Consider the following 9858-nt stretch of genomic DNA (forward strand, 5'->3'; position numbering starts at 1 on the left):
AGTACTACATACCACTGTACTCTGTCAGCTGGTTGAAATCTGTTCAGCCCGAATTCCGAGGTAGAAGAATAAGCGTTTCGATCTGAAAATCGATGTGGACACGATCGAAACGGCGAAATTTGGATAGACAAATGATAATTGCTTGGTGCAAAACAAGACATCGGACCACAGAACACACATTATCGAATCCTTGAAAAAGGTTCCAAACGGACCGAAACGTCGAATAAAGACAAAATAGTGTTTTTGTAAACCGCAGACTGCATAACCGAAACACATAACCTTATACTTATACCTTAGTCGACCCCCATCCAAAAGAATAATTTACACTTTAAGCAAATTGATAAGATAAAATAAATTACAAAAGATCTGATATTCAGGCGTGTCCCAAGAGGATGTTAAGGAATGATCATGAATCGAGGTTGACGACGCCTTGATACAACCGCAGGTTGAATGGTTCGGTACTTCGAGTCGAAACGTACTATCTCAGGAGTCCTCGTTCGGTGGTCCCCTAAAGCTACCTCTTGGTTCTTCACGCTTTCTGCTTCGCACGACTTATGCATTCATATATGTACCTACTTAAACAAGCATATCAACACGTCGGTAATAAACCTCCTTAATTACCTCTAACAACACGCAAATTAGAAAATCATACCAATCTGTTCACTCAGACTATTTAACCCCTCAACAGTTGCAGTATTAATTCAAGCGAAAAATTATGAACTAATAAGTTTCCTGTCCCCAAACAATCTTTTATTTAGCATTCGGAATGAGAGCTTTTAGTTACAATAGTATCCATAAATTGCACAGTTCACACCAAATCGAACTGCACAGTTTGAAAGTGTGGTGAATCAAAAGTGTGATCAAAAGTGCAACTCCTTTGACTTGACATAGAAAAGTGTCAAAAATTATTTTTATTTATTGTCGATTTCTTATCATTTCATTTGGCAACCGTAAAAACTGTAATAACGTATTGCAAGTGCGAAATTCCACTTGCAATATTTCGCGTGCGAAATACCACGCGCGAAATTCGATGTGCATAATTGCTCCTGCGAAATTCCAGGTGCAAAATTGCACGCGCAAAATTCCACGTGCGATATTCCATGAGCGAGATTCTACGTGCGTAATTCTACGTGCAAAGTTCCATGTGCGAAATTCTGCGTGCAAAATTCCACGTGCAAAATTTCGCGTTCGGTATTCATCGGGCAAAATTCCATGTGCAAAATCCCACGTGCACGAGCGAAATTCCGTGCGAAGTTCCACGTGCAAAATTCTACTCGCGAAAATCCTCGCGCGAAATTAGAAAAATCACAAAAACCCGGTCGTGTTGAACAAAACTTAAAGTCAACGACCGCGGCATTGGGTCGGAGTAGAGTTTTTTCGTCCGCGCGAATTCCACGTGTAAAAAACGAGGTGCGAAAATGCACGTGCCAAATCTCAGGCGCAAAATTCCACGTGCAAAATTTTCTCCGCGCAAAGTTCTACGTACAAAATTCTATGTTCAAAATCCCCGGTGCGAAATTCCACGAGCTAAATTCCGCGTGAACAAGTCTTGCACGTTCACAATTCGACGAGAAAAATTCCTCCTGAAATTGAACGTAAAATTTTGCAGGTGCAAAATTCCACGAGCAAGAAAAAACGAATTTCCAGGTGCGAAATTCCACGTGCAAAATTGCGCGAGCTATTTTGCACGAGGATTTTTGCACTTGCTATTGTGCACGTGGATCTCTGTACGTAGAATTTCTAACGTGGAATTTTACATGTGCGAAATATGAGATAGAATTTTGCACGTAGAAATTCGCCCGTACTACGTTGCGCCTGGAATTTTGCACGTGAATCCTCGCACGTGCAATTTTGCACGTGAAAACTTACGCGTGCAAAATTAGAAGTGGTATTCAGCACGTAAATTCAAAATTAGCATGCCATTTTGCACCTGGAATTTTGCACGCGGATCTCCGCACGAGCAGTTCTGCAAGCGTATTTTTGCACGTGGAAAATCGCACGGGTGATTTTGCACGAGCAATCTTGCGCCTGACATTTTGCACGTGGATAAAAACGATTTCGCACGTGCATTTTTACACATGGTGTTAAGCGCGTGTGATTTTGCACGTGGATCCTCGCACGTGGAATTTTGCACGTGTTAGTTTGCACCTATCATTCTGCACATAGAATTTCGCAGGTACAAATTTTTACGTGCAATTTTGCACCTAGAATTTCGCACACAAAGTTTCACACGCGGAGTTTCGCAGGCGGAATTTTGCACGTGCAAAATTTGAGGCGGATGCTCGCACGCGCTGTATTGCGCAAAGAATTTCGCACGTGGATCTCCGTGCGTGCAATTTTGCACGTAGAATTTCGCGCGTGGAAACTCGCAAGTATAAATTTTGCACGTAGATCCTCGCACGTGCTACGTTGCACCTGGAATTTTGCACGTGGATCTTCGCGCTTGAAATTTTGCTCCTATTATTTTGCACCAATAATTTCGCACGTGGAAATTTGCACGGGTAATTTTGCACCTAGAGTTTTGTACCTAGGGTTTCGCACGGGGAGTTTTGCTCGTGCAAAATTTGACGTGAATGTTCGCACGTGCTGTATTGCATCTGAAATTTTGGTTCTCCGTGTGTGCAATTTTGCACGTGGAATTAAGCACGTAAAAATTCGCAAGTGGAAATTTTGCTCGTGGATGCCATCTTGCACGTGGCATTTTGCACATGGAAATTTTGCACGCCGAATTTTGCACCTCGGATTTGGCACGTGCATTTTTGCACCTCGAATTTTTCACAATGTTCTTCGCACGTGCAATTTTGCTGGAATTTTGCGCGTTTAATTTTGGACGTAGAATCTTGCGCGTGCAAAATTTTAAGAGTACGAAGTGGACAAGCTTCTTCGTAGAATGCTACTGTGAATAAGTTTGTCGTATCCACGACGCCATCTAAGTCGTCTAGTTGACTATTTGTTGGAAAATATCCATGAAATTTAGTCGCCAAGTTTTCCAAAAAGAGGTCCCAGTTTGTAGACTTAGGATTACGATATGTTACCACATTGAAGGTGATATCAAAATAATCGAAAAATATATATTCATGATCGGATAGAGACGGTTCAGTTTCGTTTGGAACTTGCCAATTTCCCAGCTCGTTCAAAATTCTATCAGAGCAAAGCGTTATGTCTAACATCTCCTCCCTCCCAGACCTCGCAAAAGTTGGTCGGTTTCCCACATTCAGAATATGGAGATTTGTACTACTTATGTACTCCATCAGTTCAGAAGAGTCTCTCAGATTGATTTCTGAGCTGTTCCAAATGATGTGATGAGCATACGCATCAGTGCCGATAATGAGTGGAAGCCCATTTCTGCTACAACATGATACAACACTTTTGAAATCATCCAAAGGAGATGACTCGTTATGCGGTAGATATGCTGAACAATATGTATATATTTGTCTACGTTACCGACATTCAGTGTAACTGTAACAACACAGATATCGCGAGTTGTGAGCTCCGATATGAGACACGCGTCAATAGCCTTATTTGCAAGAATGCAAGCACGAGGCATTTCACGTGGGTTAGTCATGCCTGTCTTGTTGTAAGCAATGAAGGCAATGTTAAGTAACTTTGCGAAATAGAAGTTTCCTTTATGGAAATACGGTTCTTGGACCAATGATATGCACAGTGTATTAAAACGTCGATTTCGTGCTCAAAATTAAAACCGTTAACATTAGAAGTTGAAGGATACTGAAGCAATACGTCGTTTTTGCTGTTTTATTGACTACTCAGCCGAAACTCGTCATCAGAAAATTTAGAAGTATGAACTATACTTCTAAATTTTCTGGATCGGACAAGTTGTTACCCTTATGATTGCGCTTCCACAGGAGTATATCGTTCAGTGATTAATTCACCTGTAAGTGATATACGAAATTTATTTTCTGAACTAATTAAGATAGAGACTTTGTGTCTTCAGCAAAGTTGTAGAAAATGTTAGTACAAAAGAAATTACTGAAAACACCATACATCTAGCTTTAATGGTTTAAAAGTTATGGAACATTTCATATGGAAGACCCCTTAAAATTAGTTTTTTCTTGATAACTTTTTTAGACATTCCCTTACCTTCTTGAAATCTTCCACAAAGTTATTTGCGGTATCGAAAGACATATTTTTACCGAAGAAAGTTACTTCCTATCTGTTAAATTTAAAAACATATTCAAAATTTTGCGATATTTTTGGGGTAGCTTCCACCTTAAATAACTGTTAAGGAGCAAAAAGGAGCAAACAAAATCATAACATATTGATAGTACTAGCTTTTTACTTTCATATAGTGGTCCGATTGTTAGTCGACGCGATTCTCCCCGAGTGGTATTTTCAAAACAATATGCCACCGCAGTGGTATAAAATGAATTTGGTGATTTTCCCGTGGGGCCGTGAGTGGCCATTCCATTCCAATTCTATTTTTCAAGTTGCCATAGGGTCCCGTAACAATAAAAAACAGACTTCCCAGACAATTTGAAGAGTTTTGATACTCATATTGCTAGTACATTATTTAAATTTACAAATCATATCCTAGTACTGGAACATTACTCCGGAAAATCCGGATTACCAAAAACCAGATCCATTCATCCGGTTCTATTGTGCAGAATCAAAAAGTGGACGAATTTCTGAATCCAAAATATCTAAAAGTCTCCAAATCGGTTAAAGGAAGCAATAGTTATGAGCATTTCAATTTGTGGGTACCCGGGTACCCTCGTTGGCCTGTTAAATGTGTTTTTTGTTGGACACATAACTGTTAATAATGTTGATATTTTCTTTTCAAAGATCCCTTTTCTTTTTTGCACATAGTGTATTATCGATTAATATGTTTTATGCAAGTTACCAAAGACGATGTTTTAAATATAAAGACACGCGGAGAAAAAACAATGAATTTGGCTGCACGGTTTACCAAGTTCTACTTTCTGCTAGTTTTGGCAACCAGAAGTTTTATGTAAACAGCGAGTGACTTGTTATTTTAACCCATTCATGCCCATGTTGTTTGAGGACAACAACGTTTTTAAACACCTATAACTTTTGATTGAGGCAAGATTTGCTCACAAAAACAAGTAAGCCTAATAAATGTGACTTTTGGCTTTCATTTGAGTATTAACAGTTATAAGGATCAGCTCTAGAACTGAAGTTATTGCAATTAGTCTGATTGAACTCCAATGGAGCAGTGCTGCCAGGAACCGTTTACGTTTACGATGGAAAATGAATTTTTCATATAACTTCGTTATGTTGCAATAATAGTGAAAACTGATTAAATTTATCAATTTAGACTATTTTTTGCTACGTTTTTACGCAGTTGGACTATTGTAAATATTCTAGGAGAATTGTACTGCAAGGAAAGCACCTACCTTTCTGAAAAAAGGTTTTTCGAGTTTCTTGACGCCACCGTTTTTAGGGAAAAATAGTATTGAAACCCCACATGCACTAGAAAAAAGTTGGAAATAAAAGGGTTAATGAATGATTGACGAATTTCTTTTGAGAAATACTTCGCAAAATACTTAATCATGTAACTCGAAAACGCATTGATTCGCGTAACTGAGCCTGTGTAAATGTTTTTCGTTGCACTAGAGAAGATACACAAATACAGTTGATAAGTAATGGCACTATTGTCGCACAGTTGGCACTTTGCTGATACCATTCAAAATTAATATTTATGCCGATTATCTCAATAATAGGAGAAAACTAGTCGATAAATTTATAATGTTCAGACTTTGCATCTACCAGTTATATAAAATGAGGGACTAGACAATCGACCAATGGCTTTGTAGTGTTTAAAATATTTTTAAATTAACTCGTACTTTATTTGTATCATAAAAGTTATTTACTATGTTTGTATATATAGTTTACACTCATCGTATGTAAACATAATTACATGCGTTTCTTTTCATTTCAATCCCAATACTCCCCACGAGTTACTTCCTAAATCCGCCATATTTGTTTACATTGCTCGTTTGCAACCGTTGTTTTGGGTTCGTTTGGAACTTTTGGCTTCAGTCTTCGTGCATATCTATACAATCATCTCTGCAATCTACCATGAAAAGATGAAGCTGCTTGTCGCAGTACGCTTGAATATTAAATTTTATACCACTGCGGTGGCATATTGTTTTGAACATAACACTCGGGGAGAATCGCGTTGACTAACAATCGGACCACTATATGTTATGATGTTGTTGCTCCTTTTCGCTTCTTAACGAGTTATTTAAGGTGGAAGTTACCCCAAAAATATCGCAAAGTTTGGAATATCTTTTTTTATATTCAACAGATATGAAGTAACTGTGTTCGGCAAAAATATGTGTTTCGATACCGCAAACAACTTTGTGGAAGATTTCAAGAAGGTAAGAGAATGTCTAGGAAGTTATCATGAAAAAACTAATTTTAAAGGGTCTTCCATGTAAAATGTTCCATAGCTTTTAAATCTTTGAAGCTAGATATATAGTATTGTCAGCAAATTCTTTTGTAGTAACATTTGCTACAACTTTGCTGAAGACATACAGTCTCTATCTTAATTAGTTCAGAAAATAAATTTCGTATATCACTTATACGTGAATTAAGCACTGAACGATATACTCCTGTGGATGCACAATTCTAAGGGAGACAACTTCTTCGAACAAACTGTACTTCTAAAGTTAACAGTTTAGACGCTATTAATTTTCAGGAAGAAAACGACGTTTTAAAACACTGTGATACGGAAGCTTTACCTTCCTACATGATTCGAAATAAATTCATAGTTGCTGTACTTTTAGACTGGAGATTGATTTGTGCTATTCTAACCATTGTTGATTAGAGAACTTACAATTCATTTCCAACATAAATTGCACAACAACTAGAGGACACCAAGCGAGTTGGGATGTTAACGCATATAGCGAGCAATATCAGGTTTAAATGGGACACGATCATTTGATTCCAACGATTTGCAAAGAAAATAATGGTCCACTGTGTCAGAGATTCGCATAACACAGTAAGGGCAAAACGCAACTAGAACTTTGAAGAAGACATCTAATTTCTACAGACACTCTAAACACAGACTAGCGAAGTGTCAAAAAGTGCAACCAAACGGACTGTCAAAGCCAAACGAGCATGACGGTATTGATAGGGGAAGTTAAGGGGGAAGCCAATGCAAAGCTTATGGGATCTTCCGTGATGCCAGGAAATGTTCATGGTTGCCAGTTTTACTGTATTTGTTTCCGCTAGTCTGTGTATAAAGTGTCTGTACTACTTTCTACCTCTCCAATGAAAAGTTAGTATTGGTGCCCCCTATTCGGTTTCACCGAGTGAAAGTAATCTAGAATCTAGATACAGGCCCGGAAGCTACGAAATTATGCTCATCGAACAGTCTTACTGTATGACGAAAACAGTTTCCATCTCAGTGGTAAATAATAGTCAAGCGCATCTGTTTTAAAATGATAGTTATATATGCGCACATACTAGATTGAACTCGTACAAGTATTCGCACTGTAGGTGTTATGAAAATGATTCCAAATTTACTACTGAGCTGCCGCAGCCTTTTTGATACGGTGTCTTCGATTACACGCTGCTGTCTGGTTGCGCTGCATGGAGCCCCAACCCGCCCGCACTCTGATTACGGGTTGATACCGGCATGAGGTTAATTGGTAGCTTCCGAGCAGCGAGCAAAATTAATATTTTGAGCTTGATCGAATGATGTTGGTGCCAATTAGTTGCGTGAAAATTATACGGCTATTACGAGATGTAATGATTATATGGTAGTTCCGCAACGATTGATCTGTTTTTATTTTCTTTGGTTCAGTTTTTCAATGAATTGGCTTGCTAGTATCCACATCAGTTCGAATAACATCGTTAAAACCAAGCTTCAGGGGGCTTTTACCTGCTCCAAAATAAAACGAATGAAACCAATGAACAACTCGAAATGATCTTCCGCAAGTTATGGTTCGACGAACATTTCATCAACGACGTGTATTGTTCGAAGACACTATGTATAACTCTAGAACGCAGCATACTAAAATATAGAGCCACCGGGCTCCAATCCAATTCTATGGAATTGAATCCAACCCAATCCAAACCAATAATATCCAATTCAATCAAACCCAATTCAATCGAAAACGATCTAATCCAGTTCACTTACTTACCGTTCAGGCTAGAGCCTTGTTGTCTCTTGCTGTATGCCGTCTCCACTCCACTTGGTCCATTGCTGCTTGTCGCCAGCCTCGCAGTCTTCGAAAGGTCCGCAGGTCGTCCTCTATCTGGTCGATCCACCGTGCTCGCTGTGTCTTCTTGTTCCGGTAGGGTCGCCCTCAAGAACCATTTTCACCGGGTCGCCGTCCGACATTCTTACGACGTGTCCAGCCCACCGCAAATGTCCTATATTTGCGGGATGCGCGATGGATGGTTCTTGCAGCAGCTGATGCAACTCATGGTTCATTCGCCTGCGCCACGTTCCATCTTCCCTAATCCAGTTCAATCGAATTCAATGTATTCTAATCCTCAAAAAGCCAGTCCAATCCATTTGAAAATAATCCTGCCTGATTCAACCCATTAAAACTCAATCCCACACAATGCAAACCAATCAAATTTATTCCAGGCCAATTCAATGAAATTCTAATCCTACCCATTCAAATCCAATCTTATCCAATCCAAAACAAAGCAATCAAACCCAACGCAGGTTATTTCGATGGAAAGAATAGCGCCATAGTTGACTTCTCAATCCAAGCGAATAATATTAGAATCTCTCAACCAACACACTTGGACATTCAATCAATCGAAAATACTCATCGAATGTTGTCGCCAAGCTTTCTTGGTAGACGTCACGGTTCCATAGCTCGTTTGGTATGGGTACTTTTACCAACTCATGCGTAATACTGTTAGACCAAAGAGTCACATCCAGCTTCTTTCGTCATCTTGTGAGATGTCAGAAAAAAACGGCTGCTTGATTGTTTGCTACACAGCATGCCGTTTTCCAGTACACCAATTACAGAACTCATCTAGTTGCCGCTGTAGTTCAATACGGTCCAATTTAGATCGCATAATGAGAAACAGTTCAAGATCATCTGCATAGATAAGTTTACATACTGGTTGAAGGATATTGAAAACGTCATTGATGAACAAAGAGAACGGTAAGCGTCCGAGACTGCTACCTTGGGATACACCCGATAGATTTATGAAGTTATGTGATTCGCTATTTCCCAGTTTGACAGAAAGCTAACAAGATATGACTTCAGTCACTTAGTGAATTTGGGTGAAGCTCCCAGTTTCTCTATCTTAGGAAGTAGAAGCGAGCGATTGACACGATCAAATGCCACTCTAAGATCAGTGTAGACAGTATCTACTTGTGGATGTTGATCTACCTGAAAAAACCTGTTGATCTGTCGATATATACGTTTTGGCTTCCTGTAATAACACGTTGCTTACTAGAATTTCGAATACTAGATAATAGCAGGAATTCCATCGGGTTCAGTTGATGTCGAAGGGTTTCATCGTTTCAGTGCCAGAAACAATATCTTCATCAGAAAAAACTGATGTTCGTCGCTTGGAACATAGCCTAGTCCAGTTTCAACCTGTGCTAGAGTCGTCGGAACTGTTTCAAATGCACTAAAGGGCGAACAAGAAATTATTGCGACACCGAAAATGTCATGCCAATTTTCTTATAATGTTTAAAAACAAACCAAAGTTTTAGGATAGTTTTATACATATATTTACTTCAAAAATCAAAAGAAAAGATAATCGATGGAGCCTTGAGTGTAAAATTGAACGCATTTTCGCTTGATGCCCTCCATCAAAGTCTTTACAGTGTCATCCGGTACCAGTTTCTCAGTTTTTTTTTTCATTTTCTTAACATGTCCTTCTCGTCTTTGACTGTCT

The sequence above is a fragment of the Topomyia yanbarensis genome, chromosome 1, assembly GCF_030247195.1.
Source record: "Topomyia yanbarensis strain Yona2022 chromosome 1, ASM3024719v1, whole genome shotgun sequence".
Taxonomy (NCBI): Eukaryota; Metazoa; Arthropoda; class Insecta; order Diptera; family Culicidae; genus Topomyia; species Topomyia yanbarensis.